We start from the raw sequence: 20535 nt of genomic DNA on the forward strand, positions 1-20535 counted from the left end.
CCATAAGAATCAAAGCATTTTGTTCCCATTGGAGTTTATGAGCTAGGGCGGATTTTGCCCCACAAGTGTGACATTATGCAGAACTTTATGTTGCAATTTGTAGTGAATGGGATTTACAATCACTGCTCTAACCCAGTCTTTGGTTAATGGCAAAGAAAATGGTGGCAGATTCTGACAGTTTGTGTAAATATACTCATTAAGCACTGGAAAAGTAAAATTTCACATCTGATCCACAGATATGGGAAATTTCACAGACTTGAAAATTCATGAGATTTGAGAAAGAATACTCCAAAGGACTCAAATGAAATATCTTGTAGGATAACAGATTACTATCTGAAAGTACATAGGAGACACTGACTGGGAAGATCTGCTCAATTCAGGTTAGGACCTGCTTTTCTAATTTGTCATCATTGTAGAAGCTTCTGGGAGAAAATAAGTTAGAGCAGGAAGAGTACAAATTCCAAATTCCTACGATCAAGGATGTTTTCACACAGAATATAGAGTGTAGTGGCATTTTTTGCCAAAATGATGGACAAAAGATTAAATCAAACAATTCATCAGAGAAGACTGAATACTACAAAAAAGTCTGCAATAATTCACTGACACCAACTTGGCAATAGTTTCCATTACAAGCTATATTCATGTTTGTGCCCCTTGTTTTTGATGCTTCTGTAGATATCAGAGTGAGGATGAAGTGGTTTAAACTTTTGTTGAACACAAAATATTGCATTAAATGTGCTAGTGTTGACAGCTGTTGGGTTAACAATCATACAATACAAAATTCTTCACAATAAATCATTTTTATACTTAATCTGTTTGAAAGTGATAATGAATTCATATGACATCTGACATTAACAATGAGACAACATACTGAAATAAATACCAAACCCTCACATAAAATTTAGAGTTCAATTATATCATAGAATGTTTGAATATTTCCAAAAAGCAACTGAGAAAAAAAGGATATTTTTTATTATCTCATGAGGAGAAAAAGATGTAACATTCAAATTATTCAAAATATATTATTCTCTTGGGTTTAACTTTAAGGCAATCAGCCTGGTCAATTTAGTAGACCTGAAGCCTTCAGGAAAATACTTTTAACATACTTTATAGCTCTATTCAAACAAATGGCATTTTTGATAAAACATGTATTTTTGCCCATATCATAATGCGTGCACAAACTTTTCACAGGGTTTATCCAAGCAATCAGTGCTCAGAACAAATAGCAAATTTTGCTGAGAACATTTGAAGTGATGTCGCATACTGTCCAGCAGCTGCTGTACTAGTAATATCATAAAATAAATACCAACACCTTTTATAGTGATCTTCTTTCATGGATTTGGAAGCGTTCTGCGATGAAAGATAAGCACTGACTTCCACATTTGCCCCCTGCTCATGTGCATATGCACTTCAGTGGTGGCTTATCTTGTCATTGCAGGAGACAGAGCAAAGAGCAGGTGGAGGGAGCCAGTGCTGCAAGCAACGGGGCTCTCGAATTCTGTTTAGCAATTTCAGGCATCGATATGAACTGAATGCTTGAACCACCCTCACTCAGCTTGACTATTGGAGTACTGACTGGGAAAGGCATGTGAACTGTAAAGCTTGCCTGTTTCTCTCAGCTATCCAAGGAAATTAAGTGTCTCTTTGTATTAGCTTGGCCTCTCCCATATCCCTGCACCATCATGTCCTCTGCACTGCTGGTACCATGGCAGCTTTGAGTCTAACAATGAAGAACTCTAACTTTGCCTCTGGAGTTCTGCTAATGTAAAAGTCTGGTGCAGTGGGTGCCAGTAATTTCGAAGTAAATTGGTCAGTGCTGAAGGTAGCAAAAGCAGTAAGTATTAAAGTCTAATTTGACTATCAGTTTGACTATCTGCTTCCTCTGAGACAGTTTTAGGGTAACTGTGATATTCTTATTAAATCTTAATTTTCACCTGATTTCAATATTAATTTTCAAAATAAGGCAGTGTGTCTTTTTAAACATACCAGTTTGTGACTCTTTTATTCACCTGAAAAATATTTATTTCTCTTTCTTGAAAAGTTATCCACATCAATTTCTTCTACAGAAGGCAACCATCCCACAGGGGCTGTTCCTCCTACTCAACCATAATGTCTCTTGTGCAGTGTGTTCCTGCATTTGTTTCCTTCGACTGATCAGGGCTAGCGTCTGATGTATCCTGTCCCCTTACTAAAGAAGGCCTTTTAATCTGCCCTTTCATCTTTCACTGCAGGAAGCTCTCCCTTTTCCATTCCCCTTCCCATCTCTGTGGTTTATCTTTCCTGGAGGTTATAGCATTCTCCAGAGATTTAGTCAGACAGTGGTAATGAAGATCTGTCTTAGGAAATTAGGTCAGATATCTGTAACTTTTAGGATTAGCATAACAGATGCCATAAAGCGAGCTTATGCATAGGTACGTGGCAGCTGATGATCTGCAAATCAGAATTAGGTTTCCTGATATTGATATTCTCTTCTTGTTCCCTAGTGTCCAAGGCATGCTGGTCCATGTACAGCCCTCCTCTGAACCCCTGTCCCCATGAGCAACTTGATAACCAGAGAGATGGATAAGCATCATGTCCTCAGAAACACCCTCAGGTTTCTTGGGGGGTGAGGGCTGGTGACTGCCTGTGAAGGATCAGACTCATTCTGAAACTGCCCTGAATTCGGAGTTAATCACTGGATATGATCACCAGCATGACACACTCAAGGTAGAAATTGCCAAAGGATAATGCGGTGAGTCCCATTAAGGAAGAAATATTGCTTAGAAAGACCTCACAAATGTGACATATGAAGCCAGCTCATGGGAAGAACACATCCAACTCAGGGACCAGCCAGACTTTTCCTGTATCTATCTTTCCAAACGGTGGAGTATAAAGACATGGCTACTGTCAAACCCAATTTGCAGAGCAACCCACTCTTTGAATGCCTGCATCAGTCGTCCTGTTTATCTAACCCTTTTCACAGCCTTTTGAAAGGTTTTTCTTACTTCTTTTCTTACTTCTCCCAAGTGCCCTTATCAATGTACTTATGTTCCCATAGCACTTTCATTAAACCTGCTGTTGTCTCAGGTCCATGTCTCCTAATATCTAATCTAATTCCAGTTGCTCTGAGTAAATAATTTTGCTGCTCTGTCTGCCTCTTGGCTCATTCCCCACCTTGCTGTTAAGAAAGTTAAGAAAGTTAAGAGCTGAATAAATGGAAGCCCTGTGGCTTTTAAGCAGACGAATGAGCCTTTGTTCTCATTCCTAAATTCATCTCACTTTCAATTTGTGACCATGACTGAGCTGGAACTGCAGACTATAAAGAATGGCTTCTCAGATGTTGAGGCTGTGGATTATGAATTTGCCAGGTAAGAATAACTGAAACATGTATAGAGATAGTGACTCAAGGTGTATACAGCACATATACAAGAAAGGTAACTTAAATAGATGTGTCACAAAAATTTTTCTGTTTCAAATTCCTGATATATACAGAACTTTGTTGTTTGGGGGCAGAGGAGCCAAAGGTAAGGAGCAAGACAAAAGAAGATGAATCTGTGAGATTTAGGCCTGGATTCTAGGTATGTTTTTTTCTGATAATAAAGCTTTTTAAGCTTGAGATGTTATCTGCTGTTATTATCCCAGCCTGCTCGTTCCTTCACCATCCCTGGAGGTGTTTACAAGGTGTCTGTTGTGGTCCTGGGTGATTCAGGTTAGTAGTTTAGGGGTTACAGTGGCAGTGCTGGGTTGACAGTTGGTTTTGATGATCTTAAAGGTCTATTTCAAGCTTGATGATTATATGACTTTATGATTCCTTTGCACAGCAGTCTGTAACTACTGATACACAAATTGTTTTGGTGTCAATTCATAAACTGCACCATGGAAATGATCAGGGTAAACAAAAAACAACTTCACCCACTTGTTGCCTCTGCCACTCTTAGCCACATAGATCTTCCCTTTTACCTTAGGAGAGAAGTTGCAGTTCCTGTCAACCAGTGCAGTTCCATTATCTGGTGTTAGACTGAAAAGACAGAATTTGGGAGCGATGACTAGCTTATACTGCATTTCTGCCTCTACTAAACTAGTCTGGCACTATTCTCATCAGTACTCCGCTTGTTAACAGGAAAGGAAGAAAGAAGTTTTCCTTCTATACATGCTAACTGTACAGTCTCAGTAACAATCCAGTGCTGCACATATGATTCAGATAAAAATATCATATGAAGCTGGCAAAATCAAACCGAAAAACACTGTATTAGTAATGCACATCCGGCCATTGTTGTGATGTGCCAGCATCATAAATGCAAAGTACAACGGATGGAGGTTTGTTAAATTAAGTAATCCTTAAACTATATGAACTGTGTATTCAGTTTGGCTAACCACAGGGAGATGAGGGCTTATTCTAAGAAAAGGCAGGAATGATGCTCAGCATGTACTCAGCAAACAAATATTTTCCTAGAATATATAAACTGAGAGATTTGCTTATCCTTTCGTATATATAAAAAGAATTCCTACTGATACCACGCATGTTTATATATAAAGTACAGACTAGACTAATTCTGTGCATTGGCTATATCAAGTCTTCCTTGCTTTTAATGATACCACACTATAAAAGAACCTTGAAAGTAACCTTAATCTCTAATTATTTTTTTAGTTCTTTAGCTAATATGCTTGTTATTATTTGTGAAAACAAAACTTCAACTGAAGAAAAAAGTCAGACTGCCCTTTCTTCCTTCCTCTCCTTCCTCCAGATGAAATATCAAATACTGAATTACGCAGATGAAGGCTTTAGCCAACAATTTCAACATCACAAAAACAAGAGTCATCCCAGTTAGCATGGCTGTGAAGTATGCTATCCAAAATATCAAGGGTGGAACAAATAATCAGCATTTTCCCCTTAGAAGGAACTCTTCTATTGTCAGATTTTGAATCTCTGAAACAATGGATAGCCCCATGACTTCAAAAGGATCACATGAAAAACAGAATATCTGTCAAAAAAAGGACAACAGATTCTGACTCAATAGACCCTAAGTATGTCACTATGAAGCATTTTGATCTCTTGCTGCCCTTGAGGTATTCGTCCTGGGAGTAGACCTCTAGTGCTCTTGAGATCAAACCAGCATATTTCCTGAATGCTATACTAATACAAACATATTTTGAGGAAAAATAAATAATTGAAACAAAACAAATTATGCGAAATGTTGGCCTTATTGATATAACTGGAAAAATATCCAGTGGTTCAAACCAGTCTTCCAGTCTCTTATTATATGTTTAGCCTAGCGTTTACCTCACCCTAAATTCACTCTCCTCCTTTTACTGTTCAAACCTCCACAGTATTATCCTATTTTGGAGGGAGCCACCCACTATTAACATAGTTCTTAGTTGCTTTGAAGCCAATTTATCTGAGGCTGAGATACAGCATCCCTTCTTTTCAAGCTTGGTTCTTTGCAAGAGCCTTTTTTGAGCCGCTTTGATGTAATTGTCTGCATTTCAGTGGTGAGTAATGCAAAACTGAAGGGCAGAAACTCAAGCAACATTAATACTTTCTTTTACAGTATCCACAGCTTTAAAGATCACATCTAATACCTTAAATGGCCATTGCTGCCTCCAACATATACAATAAGAATCACACCCTTGGAACACTGTCTTTTTTCTGATTAGAACACAATTCTCTTTAAATTTTGTAGTCACATGTGCTGGTTTAAAAGTTAACCAGCAGGGGAAATGAACTCAACTCAGAAGAGAGATTATAAGTCAGAATAACAATTTAATAAAATAATACAATAAGTATAATTATACAGACAAACAATTGGTCTTAACCCACAAAACCCAAATGTATAACCCAGCACCCTGGGGCATGAACAAAGTGGTGTTCCTTGGCCCCCCCTGAGTCCAAAGTAAAGGGAGAGGGGAAAAACCTGCTGGTGGGAGAGCTGTTGCAGTCTGGTCAAAAGTGACGATTGCAGTCCAGTTGAGGGTGGTGGTCTCAGTCTGGTTGAGAGCTGTGAGCTGCAGTCTGGCCGAGAGCGATGAGCTGCAGTCTTCCTCTGGATCCCACGAGTGGTAAAAAGGTTTCAAAACTCCAAGTTTATATATTCTCCAGTTTAGGCAGGAATGCTCAATCCTTCCCTCAGAGCAGGGAATTCCATAAAAGGGTGTGAGGACAGGAACATCTTCCTATCTCGCAGGCCTCTTAACGCCTAGTTTATAGCCTGAGGAGTCAGGCTGCTCTGGGCAGAGAGTATAAATGCTCTATTGATAACAGTTTCTGGGAAATGGCATGGAAGGCTATAGAATACACAGTTTGGGTTACACCCATCCAGTGATGAATTGGTCCCAGATGTTCTAACTAGGACATCACAGTACTACTCTCCTTCCCACCTGGACCTCAAGTTCCTATCCCAATACCTGAGGGACAAGTGCTCTTCTTCTACTTTCTTTCCTTCTCTCTCTTCCAGAGATGCTAATGCTAACTCTTCTCACTCCATGTGGAACCATGGTTTTCCAGACACACTGTCAGCCCAGCAGTCAGTCCTCAGTCTTGCAGATGGACATGTGTCTTCACCCTTAGCTTTCTGATCATGTCTGCATCTCCCATTCCTTCTCTTTCTCTGAATCAAAGGTGACACACAAACTTAGTGCAAAAAAGATCCCACAAACTAAGACCTTGTAGAAGAAAAGGAAGCAGCCAAGAAATTCAAGGTGAGTAGTCTTGGGAGAGGATAACCTCTTCCAGGTTAGCACTTTCCACACCCAAGCTCCAGTGAATGTAGCCTCCAGGTCAACTCTAGAGGTATCTGGAGGCAGCCTCCATTATGATTCACAGCCTGCTTTTGGATCCTGCTGTGTAAAAGGAAGGATGGGCATTGTACTGGTGTGAGCACAGGGGTCCCATCTCTGTCAGGTGTCTCATGTCAGAAGACCATTTATCTAGGATGCACTGGGTCAACACTGTGTGGCCTGCATTGTTTCCTGAACTGGTCCTTTCCTTCTCTCTCTAAAGAGTAGAAACTCTTAGTTGTATAGCCAGTCTCCTCTTATTGGTGTGAACTAAGGAAGGATACTCTGCAGTACCTTGAGTGGATGTTAGGGTATAAAATAGAGCCAACTAAATTTCAGTGTATGAAACATTGAAGTGCTACCCTGGCTAACACTAATTAATGAAGATATGATGGTATTTTTAATATGTAGTTTTGAATGGAATTACAATCCAGATGAAAAATTGACAAAAAATAAGGGACACATTCCACTCTTCTGTATTTTTGTGTGTGTATTATCCCATGTGTCAGTAGCCACAATGGTGGTGAATCGTAGTGTCTGAAAGATTTCTCTCTTTTTAAGGCTGACAAAAATGTGGACTATAACATTATATCCTAGATAATTTGCAAACATTAAAATAATACAGTCTTTATCCTGAAGTCCTTATGAAAAATGAAAACCAGAAAAAAAGGAACATGGCAAAGTGTAAGAGAGAGTCAGATTCCTTGAGAAATTAAGATTGTAGAGGTAGTTTGCTTTTGGAAGCATTTGTAACAGGAAAGCTGGAAATTCTTGTTTTCTCTTAGGAAGACTGCAAAGTGCCTTCTCAAGAGGGTTAGATGTTTTTTTTTCCCCTTCTGCAGTCCAGAGGGGGTTACAGAGAGACCTATGTTATCTCTCTCTCTCTCCTATGCTGGAGAGAAATAGCCCTAACAGACATGCACAGAGGCCTTGGGAAGGCGGGGGAGAAACAGAGAGGATAAAGAGGCCCTGAGAGGGAGGGAACTGGCCTTTTTCTCCCTCAGGCGGTGTGGAAACCACACTGTTAGGTATTTTGTAAGTTTTTTGTGTTCTGGCCTTCCAAACAAACTTTCTGAATTCTTTTCACTGCCTTGGCATTTCTGGGGCTACCTATGTTTCTTACATTACACGGGTTAACTCAGCTGCCTCTGTCACTACAAAATGTTTCAAATGGCCTTATTTTAGAGGGCGATAAGTTTGAAGAATATAAGGGAAGGGAGAGCCAGGGAAAGTGGGAGTTGTGGTAATCAGGTATAGGAGCTGGAACAGTCAGGTATAAGAGAAGGCAGACGCTCTCAGATGAGTAATCCAGAAATGAGTATTTTCTGCAGCTGCTTGGCCATACTGAGTTGCTGGTAGGGTCCAACTGCATTTAGAAAGAAAAAAAAGCATTATCGTAGAGTTGGCATATGTAGCTAGCTGTTTAACCTAAACTTTGCTTCCCAGTTGTGGTGTGGGGAATGGAATATGAATGAAACAATTACCCAGAACATGCAATCAGTCTGGGATTCATGCCATGAAGTATGATTTAGGTCAAGAGTCCTGCAGAACTCAAAAAAAGTCTTGGACATGTGTGGGTAAGAAGAACATCCAAAATAAGCATTTCTAAAAGCCCACAGGAGTTTGTGGACAGAGTTAGGCTTCAAGGCAGAACAACATCTAACTAACATGGGTTAAGAAGAACATCTCTGTGGCCAGTTCATTCTGTAACATTTTCTGAAGCAGCTGATAGAGGTCCTAGCAGAAACAGTGTGCTGAACTAGCGCTGTTGGCATGACTGTATATACCAGTCTCAGATTTCTTGCTGCAAAGGGGAGATCTGTTTTCAAATGTCCAAAAATCCAAAATAAACATTTCTGATGGCATTAAAGCTAGGAAAAGTATTTCTAAAGGCTTACTTGGTGCATGTTTGTATTCCTCTTTGAAAAATGACTTTTATCTTTGTTTTCCTCTGCTGTATCACATGAAAAAGAAATCCTAAAGTACATGAGATGTTTCCCGTGTAAACAAATTCCTTCCTTCCAGAGGAATGTTATATGATGACAGGGTATGTGAAATGGTCTCAGTGATCATGTGGTAAGTGAGATCATGAGACACTGTCTGCATTAGGGTTGAATGTAGTCTACTCAAATGTTTTTGGGATCCCTGTGACAGAATACTGATGGAAAGCAAAACCACAAGCACTGGGCAAACAGAACCTTGCCTACCTCCTGATGTTGTCAGGGCCTAAAGTTTTGGTATAAAAAGTGTACAAACTCCTTGTTGTTACTAAAACTAATTTAGCAGATAAATAAACAGGCTTTAAATGGTTTAAGAATGGCATAATTTGGGTAGTATTATTATTTTTCTGCAGTTCTGGCAAATTATCTTGGAATGTAACTAAGTTCTGTTCAGCTGTCAGAAATCTTTGCCTCTACACAATTCAGGGACCGTTTCTGTCCATCACTTCGTGTGAAGATGTGACACAGGAAATGTCAATACTGAGCAGCTGATTTTTCAACACTTTTTTGCAGTGAAAGACAATGTTCCTTCAGAGTTTAGAAAATCTTTTACTGTGACCACTCTTGTTTTGTTAACGGAGGAAATAAACTAATGTTTAAAATTCAGTATCTTTGTTTCATTTCTCAAAAAGAGTAATGTAATCACAATATATTCAGATGGTTATTCTACAGGGAAAAATCAAAAAGGAAAAAAACAAACAAAAATTAATCCTTTGCTGTACTTTTGAGATACCAACTGTGGTAACTAAGGCAAAACAAAAAATGGTATGGATCCTGTCTTGAAGAAATGGACCCAATGTGAACATCCTGTGAACTTTGAAGGAAAAGTTCATTTACATGTGGATACTCTGGTTTAATTGTAATAGTGCATGCTGTGGTTCCATGAGCAAATGGTATTTTACTATGTCCATGAGTTTCTCAAATAAAATATTTAAAAAAAATATTACTTAAATCTGAACATGATTTTTTTTTTTTTTGATAATAACAGAGGGGTTTATATTTATTTTTTTTAAAACTTTGGAAAGAACCATTCAAATGGTGTTCAAAGCCTGAAAAATCTGAAGTTGGGCAGCAATAGCTACAGAACTGTGTCTTTTAACATGGACAATAATAAGTTAAAACTCTGATTTAAATAGCACTGATCAGTTCCACTGATCCTACCGGAATTTAACCCTTCATGCCATATCTTAGGCCAAAGGATGTCTGAAAAACCCACCTGCACAGATAGGAATCTGTTCAAGATCAGGAGCACATAGGATCTCTTTTTATTAAGTGACCTTCAGTGACAACAAGAATGGGCAATTTTGGTTGCTCTACCTACACTTTTTACTTCTCCATCATCTGGCCAACTTAAAATGCTAACTAATCATTTGAACAGTAAAGATTCAGCTCACCATGTACTTTCAAGACTTACATGGATCTTGTGGGTCATCAAAGCATAGGAATAGTGCTGGGCTTCTTACAGACAACCAGAAGACCAAAGCACAGGCACTGTATTAGCACCTATATTTAGTCACCATTACCTGTGATGGAGCTGCTGCCTAGGTTACTATATCTGCGGACAACTGTGAAGGAAAATGAATGCATTTGATTAACACCTTGGGAACTGTAAACTAATGGTTTTAATACATACTTTAAAGCCAAAGCTAACACTAAAACCTATTTAGATTCCCTGACACCTCCCATTTAATGGCTTTTTTTTTTCAGGTATTCGTAACATTGCCAAGCTTCAATCATTTGGGATAAAATTTTCCATCTTAGGTGTCTCCATTTGACAAGTTCTAAATTTTTTGTTTGTTTGTTTTGGGTATATTACAGTAAAAATAACTTGGCTGCTTTCAAGGACAAGGCTATGGAAAAAGAAGTTTTGTCCATGTGAACTGACTCCAGTGACCTTAAAATGAGTGTTTCACATTTCAGATTAAAACCTAGGACAGAGGGAGGAGTGAGCACACTTCATATCAAGGATGTGCCATTTGGCATCCCTCTGAAATCTGACCCTAGTTGATTAAATTTCCTACTATTGGGGGGTGGAGAGGGGTGTGTGGAGAAGGAAGTTCACACATGTTCAATAGATCAAGATTTTAACAGTTTAATTCTGCAAAGTTGTCACCCCTAAGAGGCTGAACATGATGTTATCATGACTTGTGCTGCAAGTGCAAAGTCTGAGCACTTAAACTAAGGTCAGCAAACACTTTATTGGGTTTCCCAATGATACCCCTTGATTTAGGGAGTTAAAAGTAGAGGAGAAAAGAACTTGGTCAGACAGAAGGGAGTAAACTGTGATGGGAGTAAGTCACAGGATACTACTGAGTGGGACAGAAATAAGAGATAAGATAGGCTACGAAAACAGTACACAGGGCAAAGATAAAGATTGTCGATATAATCGTAACTGATGAAGTAAAGACGGGTTTGCATAAGAAGGTTGAGAGATTTCGTATAAGACCAACTGCCATCTCAAATTTTAACATTTCATAGCCTCACCTCATAGTATTAATTTTTAAAATATATCTTCATTGTAATTCCTTATAGAGATGAGACAATTATATTACATATAGCTCTTCACTCTCCTTCAAACTAAACCTCAACTTATTTATCTGCTGAAGTAAGAAAATTTGATGAGAAAATACAAATTGCTTCCAGTTAACTTCTAAGATAAATATCTCTTTTTCTCTGAAATTACAAGAAATGTTACTTTACAAACAAATGTCCAAACACTCAGAATTACTGTAAATTACTTCATTTCAATAACTGAAAATGGGCAAGTACTCTAAATGATATAAATTACTTTTAAACCTGAGCATTTCAGGTTTAAAGGACAGAAACACTTCAATGCCTTGCAAGTCATTTTAGAATAAGAAGTGTAGGGCAGCATAATTCAAATAGATTCAATTTCAGACACTGACCTCACCAAGAAATACCCCATACTTAAATAAAAAGAAAGTGCTTGGCTCTGGTTTAAAATCTCCATTGCTGTTTGGTACTCAGTTATTCATGACAGAGAAGTCTGTGCCAAAACTGGTTCAAGTGTTCAAACTGGCACCAGCGTGAGGATAAAGGTACCTTTCAGTCAGCCCAGTGTTAATCATCCTTTTTGTTCTCAGAGACAGCTTTAAATCCCGTATTTCTAATAATTTCTCTTTTCTGATCTTGACCTCAGCAAGATCAATTTTTGGACTCTGTGTGAGATCTGACAAGCAATTTGGCCATGATTATACCTCCACACACACAGCTTCAAAAACTGCTATTGGACATGTTCAGTGTTTGTCTCATTAAATGATAGGCAGTATCATTTCAATCTTTCACAAGACTGAGACCAAGAAAGCGCAATAACACTGAGTATTTTGATGCTATTAAATGTTGTTAATAAAATAATTGTTAGAATTCCAGAACCATGCAGATGTCATCCTTCTCTTATTAACATCTCTGACCTCCTAAATATCACGTGGAGATCCACGACATGTCCTTGAAGCGCATCATACCATGATGCAAAGTGAAAAGTCAAGTGATATTGGACCATGTCTTGCACTTCAAGTCCTCCCTAAGGTATAGCAATTATATGGTGTCTTATACCTTTAAAATATTGCTCATTATTGCCTAGGCCCTGTTGGTAGATGCTTCCAGGTTTTCTTTTCTACTAAGTCACCCTGCTCCCTGTCTTTGCAGAAATACAGAAGGCTGCTGCTAGAATCCATATTTCTTCCCCACTGTTTATGTCTTGTATCGTTAAATACAGCAGTGAAAAAATCTGTCACATAACTTTCCTCCCCACCGTGTCCTTTCCCAAACTCTCTCCTATTACTACATTCATTGTCCTAGCAGATGAACTGCTGCTGTGTTGAGGGCTGAAACACTGGAGAAAAGGATCAGGCATACTGAAAAAAGATATTTTCTGCTGGAACTAGATTATTGTGTCTTGAGTAGAGCCTATAAAACTATATTATATCTTCTACAGGCAATTCTGACAAAACTTGTGACAGAATTTCAAATAGTGAAATATTTCAAATGAAAACCAGACTTATTTCAATTTCAAAATTATTCTTAATGCAAGCTGAAGTTTGCATGCTTCATGACTTGATTTTTCTGGGATGGACTCAGATGGAAGTTTTGGCCAATTATCCCATCATATCTTGCTATCCCCTTCTAGAAACGTCAAAGAATCATATGTTTAAAAAAAAAATTCTTTGCAAATAAAAGTACTAATATTCTAGTTCAATAAACTGATTTTTTATTGAATGTAGATTTATTTTTCTTCCCAATATGTATCACATAAGACAACTGGAGAACAAGGAAAAGTAAATAATCTTGCTTTTCAATATTTTTGAATTGAAACTCAGCAGTGCTTGAAGAAAATATAAAAGAAGTGAATAACAGTGAACTAGTTACACAATCTTGTGACAGCTCTCTTCCCTCCTTGCTATGTCTGTAAAACCATGGTTAGCACAAATCAGAGATACCATGCCTGACACCACTGCTAGCTACCAGGTGAATGGTCCTAACAGTGCCATTTACAAAGCAGGATCGTGGCCTGGGGGCAAGTGGACGTGACATCTAGAGCGGTGGCACCAGATAAAATAAACACTATAGTCAGATAAACTGTTTCTAATGGCTATGATAGTGTTTGCGTGATCTAGATTTTAAGAGACTGACAGCAATGGTTCAATCTGTGACCTTTTTTTTTATAAGAAAGAAAATAAAAACACTAAACACCAAAATTTGTAGTTTAAAAGCTATTCATAGTAACATCTCTTCTGTTTTTTTTTTACTGGGAAAAGGAAAAAAGAGCTCCCTATTACAACTGCAAGATAACTTGGCATTGGTAGTGTATTCTGTATGCTTTGTTGATTGTACTGCTGAGAAGAATAACAATGAAATCAAAGATAATGGGGAAAAATTATCTTCAAACACAAAAAAGCATGATAAGGCTATAGAAAAAAACCCAAACAAAACCAAATCCCTAGCTTTCAAAAGAAATGAACTGACATTAACAAGAAATACAGACAAGTAAAGCAAATTACCTACCTTAAGACTGACACAAATCAATCTACTTTGACTGCTCTTTAATAATATGTAAGTCAAGATGTAATTAAAAAAAAGTATCTCAAGTTTATGGTTTTCCAGAAAGCCATGATACCAGTCTCTCATAAATTCTGTAGTGCAGTATTAACAAAGTCCATAAAATTGGGGCTAACACAGAAAACATAAACTAAACAATGGAACAGCAGATACATTTATCATTTACACTAGAGAAAAATCCATATTTTATAACCTCAACTCCTTAAGAAAATTTGCATTTAAAGCTCTTGCTGTCAATGTAGTGTTGGGGGGGTTTCTTTAAATTTTGTATTCAGATCTGCCTCCATTAATAATGAGCATCTTCACATGGAGATTGTTTATATAAACAATAATATTTTCACATCTTTGAATGTGAAACTGGCAAACTCATAAAAAAATGAAAGTACCTTGGTACGTGTCCCACAGTTAGAGAGAGAAGCACTGCACAGCTGGTAGCAGTTCTTGTGATGCAAGATGTAGACCAGTACAACACCAGTATGGATGTGATCATGTGGATCTGGCTTGATATGGCTCTTTGCTCACTGAAAACCTGTCTTCTGACAATATAAAGTGTCTGAGGAAGTATTCAAATAGTAGAAATAGATCTTATTGAATGCACCACCTCCAAGCTAGTTTAAGCACGTTTGCTGTTTCTGTACTCAGTAGAGAGAGACATTCCACATACCTACACTTTCTGGACAAAAGCCCTATGTCCTGCAAGCCAGCTCAGTATAAATTAATTTTACAATATTATAGTGATTTACACCAACAAGTCTAGGGTTCAAGACCAGTCAGAAAATAGACAGATTTAAGATGCAGAAAACATGTTTCAAGCAGTGTCTGAAGGCACTGCAGAGAATTTAGAGAAGAGGAAGGCTTTAAGGCTATCAACTTGTCTGGCACTTTTCATAAGCATTAAATTATCTTAAACAACCAGTAAAAGTCTTTATTTCTGAGGTGATGAGTGATACAATCCTGACTGATCCAAGTCTATAAATGTATCATTTATGAAAGAAAAAGGAAACAAGAATCAAGAATCTCTAAACCTTTAAACTCGCTAATCCTCTTTGTTGCAAGGCTGTGGTACAGTGTTAGTCAGACATCTAATTATACACAGGAACAATGATTGCCTTCCAGCAGGATGACACAAAGCTTCACTCTGAGAGGTCATCAAATCCTGTCTCACTTTGTACATTTGCTTTTATTGGCCGCCTTGCTCTTTGCGCCACCTCCAGCACCAGGAAGCAGATGGGACTTCCTTTCCATCCGGCCGCCAAGCAGGAAATGTTTGACTCTTTGACAGCTACAAACAGACAGCCAAGAGCTGTGGTGGAAGAGCACAAGAGGAGCTGACAGCTTCTCAGACAGTGCAGTGACTTCTGACTGGTGGACTATGAAGATTGCATATGCACTCTCCCATCTGAGCATTCTTGAAAGATTAGAAATGTTTACCTCACATACAAATGGTGGAAAAGGGACTAATTAGTCTGGAAATCAATCTTGAGAAAAATCACTTGCTCATGTTATCCAGATACTAGCAATGACAAGACCATACTTGCACTAGACTACGTGTTTCCTGTGTCCTTCGTTCTATGGCATTTTTTGATGCCAGTCCATACTGCATTTTCATCGTGCAGCCCTCCCTAGTTACACTTGAAACTTAATTTTGCTTTCTTGCTACATTAATACAAGGGAGAGGTTTCTCATCTAAGTACAAAAAACCCCCCAAACTGGGCCTCATTAATGAAGGCACCTCTAGAGATCAAACCTCCTATTCAAGGCAAGGACAATTAGACCAGGTTGCTCAGAGGCATGTCCATATGGGTTTTGAACAGTAACCTTTTCAGTCTTTGATCACCCTCAGTGTAAAAAAGGTTTTTCTCGTGAGTAAATGGAATTTCTTGTGCTTCAGTTTGTGCCTACTGCCACTTGTGTATTCACTGGATACCATTGAAATAACAATAATAAATATACATAATGCTAACACAAAACCATGAAATATTAAGATAAAAAGGGATAAAGAAACAAACCATGAGTCAAACAAAATTGATAATAAGATTAAGGACAGAAGAGATTATTAGACCAGTTCATGTGATCCTTCCACAGACTAAGAAGTTTTATCAGGGCATTCCTTTACTGAGAATTCATCTTATGTTATTGAAAAGGGCATTTGATCTTGATAACAGAGAAAGCAAAAATTGTCATGTATTAAATTACGTAGGATTAAAAAAAAAATGTTTGTTTTGCACTCTAAATTTCCTCTTTATATTGATGGAAACAGGTCCACCTCGTTTATGTACTTAGTCTATTTATACATGCATTTATTTGCTGTTATATGCTCTTAGTTTTGGTTGTGTGTTTTGGTTTTTTTTAATTCCCAGGCCCTGCATTGAGTGTCACAAATGAGAGAAAAGTCCTGCATGAGCATCCAGCTTAGCCAGTTCTTTGTCAGGGTGGTTGGAAGTCTGGGCACTGTATAGATATCTTGCTGAAATTCTGTTTTCAAACTTGACAGAATTTTCCATGTCTGACTTTTTTTGCATTCACACTGTCTGTCTTCTTTACACTTCTTTTTGATGAGTTCTGCCTTAGTTTTAGCCTTCATGACTACTGGTGAGATCATACATAATGTTTTACCTCTGAGTAGCTGGTCTCTTAGCTTTGTGTAGACCAAGAAACAAGTGGCTGTCTGTTCTCCCCCAGCATGGATAGATATAATTTGGGCGTATAGTGAAGCAGCCTCTGTAAATGCAGCATTTCATTTTCTCTACAGCCAGAATAAGGGTTTTTTCAGCATCTCTGGAAGCAATTCTGTTAGCTGAAGCCTGTATGTGATTTAAGCTAACTGGATCTCACCATGTGTCTTCTAGGAAGACTATGATTACTTTTGCCTCTGCATGATTTCTGCTGTATTTCCAGACCATTGATTTACACTTCTGCATTATGTAGCTTAGTGACAACACCGATTTTATGATAAATTTTATGGTCTGAAAAGTGTTCTGAGAACATTAAAATCAGCTATGCTGTACCATGATCTTATGTCTTTGCAAGCACATTTTAATTGCTGAAAAATAATTTTCCACAGACATAACTAACAGAAGAGACTCCTCAGTATAATGTAAGCGACAGCGGAATACAAAAATGAGCTTTAGAGCAGTTTTTTTTCCTTAATTTAAAAAAATACTATGAATCAACTTACTGACCAGGTAAGAGTTGAAATAAAAGTACAGGGAAATAATAGCCTCTATTTAGCCATATCACAACTCTTTACACCTCTTCATGTTGCTAAAATATTCCCAACAGAACTGACAGTCCTTAACAAAAACAGAACAATCAGGGATTAGTGTCAATTACATTCCTTGGCATTTGGTAAAAATTAAATCATATCATGACTACTAAGGAGGCAAGTAGTTACCTCTGACATTCAGTTCTATCATTGTATGAAGCACTCAGAAGTTATGCTAGTTTTCAAAAATGTATTTACATGTATTTTTAAGGTGACATGCAAACAATGATCTGCCCTGAAGTGCTGACAAGCAGTAACTATTAATTTCATGTGATTTATAAATATCTGAAATATTTCAAGCTGTCCAGTACTAGGGAGGTGAATAATGAGAAATTAATTACCTATTCATATCCCAATTTCCCTTTTTATTACATAAACATAGATATTTGCCAAAGAAATGTCTAAACCATGTGTGACACCAACTTTGTCTTTGTGACTATTTCCAAAGAATGGGTAAAAGATTCTAACACTGTCCAGAAATATAACAATTCAGAGCTCATATGGTTTTGGTTTTGCCATGTGTGTCTTGCATTAACTATGATGGCATTTTGTAAAGTGGACTCATACCTAGTAATTATTCGCTTCAAGAAAGGTGTTAGATCTGATTGCATACCATCACTAGGTTACTTCCAGTATTATTTAGAAGAAATCTTAGAGAGCTGGTGACGGAAACCAGCAGGTAGAGTTATCAGTTTATATATGTAAAATTTGTGATACTGACTGGATCAGATTCTGGCAAGTCAAAATGAAAAAAATTTGCTCAATGCAGTCATAGAAAAAACCAATTAATTCAAGTATATTCTATCAAGTTACAGTGATAAGGATTACATCTAAGATATTTTTTTATCTAAATCTAACATGATATTGGAAGATTAGGAGCACTTCAAATATCTCTGCTGCAAGTATGTAAATTAGAAAGTATACTACTCAACTCTTTGAAACTCTACATTGAGCTGAATTCTTAATTTCTAGTTTTGTAAGATTCAGTCACATGAAATACAAATTGTAACTTCACCAGTCACTTACTGTCAACATTTTAATGTATGAAGCAGATGTGCTTTACAGAAACAGAACATTAAGAAGCCTTCAACTTTTCAGTGAAAAATGCTTCAGGAAACTGCTGCTTGTTCGTTCTGTCTCAAATATGAATATGAAGACAAGTGCCCAAATTTACAGCCTAATCACACTTGAAAAAAGTGAATATTTTACAGATCGTTTGGTCATTGGTGAGCTGAGGAAGGACAATGTCAAGTCTTGCAGGGGCTAATTCTAGGAAGGAAGGGATACACAAGACTTTAAATGGCCTACAGTTTCAAAGCCCAGTCTTCCTAAGGAAGATGCAAAATACATAGAAGAATTGCTAGGATATGGTTATATTTTCTCCACATAGGAGATAGGACTTAAAGCTGCTTGGTGCTATACGGTGTAAGGCTAAGAAAAATACCAATTTCCTGAAAGAACTTTTCTGAAACTCATAATTACTTACAATTTTATTGTTTAGGTGAGAATCCCTTCTGTTTCTGCTATCAAGACAATCTGATGGTTGATTATGAACAATTCCTATTCCATTATATTCTAATGGAAGTACATGTGACATTAGGAGATTGAAAAATAGACTTCAGGTCGCTTAACTGTCTTTTAGTATTCACTACAATGCAGATTTAATTTTACATGGGTTAGTCCAGAATGCTGAACAGTTATCATGGGTCTCTATCTCTTCTCTTTTGTAAAGACATTTAATATTTCAGCATTTTGTACCTGGGATATTAACCATGACTTCATAAAGTTCTTTCCAGACATTTTTTTCTATGTTTGGGTAAGGATAAAAACAGGATAAGATACTGAGAAGTTTACATCACAAGACATCTTCCCTTCCACTTCTTGCCACAAAACCATCATATTTAAGGAAATGTGAAGCAATTTGTTCCAAGTATGTATGCATCTGAATGTAAAAACTTGGGTCGTACTTATAGATGGTGTGCACATTGAGAAGAAAAACCAGACTAGAAGGTTTCAGATCTACTGCTTTAGTGTCCAAATACTATTTTGGGCAGCACATAAAAACCAAGCCAGACAACTGGAAATAGCAAAAGTGGGACATGGCTCCTGTTTGATTCACTGCACCTGTATCCAATCTGAACTTGCAAATAAGAAAGCTTGAATGGGTTACTGTGAGCGTCTCCATTCTTCATAAGGTCACTAAATTAAAAACATGTCTTACTTTCATGTGTTTTGGCATTCTTCATTGTGATGTTTAAGCCTCAGCCTCAGCCAGATTCCAAATCAGATAAAAGCCCAAGACTCAAGATTACTGATCTCATGATCAGCTGTGAATTCTACCACTAAAGCATATGATTTTTGGGCATCTTACCTAGCCAGTTGATAGGATATGTAAGTCTCTAGTTACACGTCACAGGAACATATTTAATTAATTCTTCAGCATTTAGACCTACAAAAACATCTTCAAAATTTTCATGACATGAAAGGTCTTTTATACGTATTGATTAGCATAGAAGTACAAAGAAAATCACATAATATTTCCATAGATAGCAATAAACCCATTTCTCGCTTAAATCTCCCCTTTTTTATATTATGTGATGAACATACAGCTTCTGTGAAAGTGTAAAATAATGATTTTCATGTAACTGATTTTTAATAAACAGGGCAATATCTTTGAGTTCATCTTTGACATTCCTTAGAATGAGTTTTCGTGATCATTGGTCAAATTATGTATAAAAAGTGATTATTAAAATAAAAAACCAATTTCTTTTATTGCTGCAAATTGCAGTGTTGTATATATGACTGCTCTGAATTATTCCTCATCCCAGTCTTGTCATACTTCTATGAACAATCCTGATGACAGTTAAGAGACATAAAAATCTATTTAACAGGAGCCTAATTCAAAAAAGTTTAACTATTCCCTGTGATCAAAATGAAGCAGCCCATTCAGCAATCTTTATTTCAAAGTGATTTCGTGAGTAGCAATAACTTTCTTTGCTATTTTGGAAGTACTTTTCATTCTAGTACTATTTTCTTAAGTACTAAACAAGAATATATGTCAGTCTGTGAGGCTTTCTGGACTGGCATCCAGAATGACCTTTCAAGGTAATACATTTGAGTATCAGGCATAATCCATCTGCAGGCCAAACTAAGATCATTTATGTAAAAACACAGCTGTCTTGATAAAGGAAACCATACAGTTTTGCCAGACTATAATATTTGTCAGACTACAAGCAGCATGCTTGAGATCTCTCATCCTGTTGCTTCAACCCTATCACCCCAGGAAAGAAAAAGAAAACAAATACAAAAGAATGGACCCCAACATCAGCAAAGTAAACAAACACCTCTTGCAAAGTAATGCTGTTACCAGAGTTGCCAAGCTACATAGATGTAAAACCTTCCATTCTTGCACTGGCAACAGAAGTAAAGTACTCTGCTTGC

General features: G+C 37.4%; 2 long non-coding RNA genes across 2 annotated transcripts in view; one reads left to right on the forward strand and one right to left on the reverse strand.

The window, feature by feature from the left end:
* On the forward strand, positions 1–6607 carry LOC135411612 (uncharacterized). Its single transcript, XR_010429226.1, has 2 exons — positions 1–3347; positions 6432–6607. It is a non-coding gene; the product is annotated as an uncharacterized LOC135411612 (long non-coding RNA).
* The window catches only part of LOC135411611 (uncharacterized), a 22627-nt gene continuing 7812 nt past the window's right edge, over positions 5721–20535 (reverse strand). The window contains exons 2-3 of the long non-coding RNA XR_010429224.1: positions 10168–10318; positions 5721–8119 (exon numbers count right to left, since the gene is read on the reverse strand). This is a non-coding gene — a long non-coding RNA (uncharacterized LOC135411611). The remainder of the gene's footprint in view (positions 8120–10167; positions 10319–20535) is intronic.

Source organism: Pseudopipra pipra, chromosome 3 (assembly GCF_036250125.1).
Source record: "Pseudopipra pipra isolate bDixPip1 chromosome 3, bDixPip1.hap1, whole genome shotgun sequence".
NCBI lineage: Eukaryota > Metazoa > Chordata > Aves > Passeriformes > Pipridae > Pseudopipra > Pseudopipra pipra.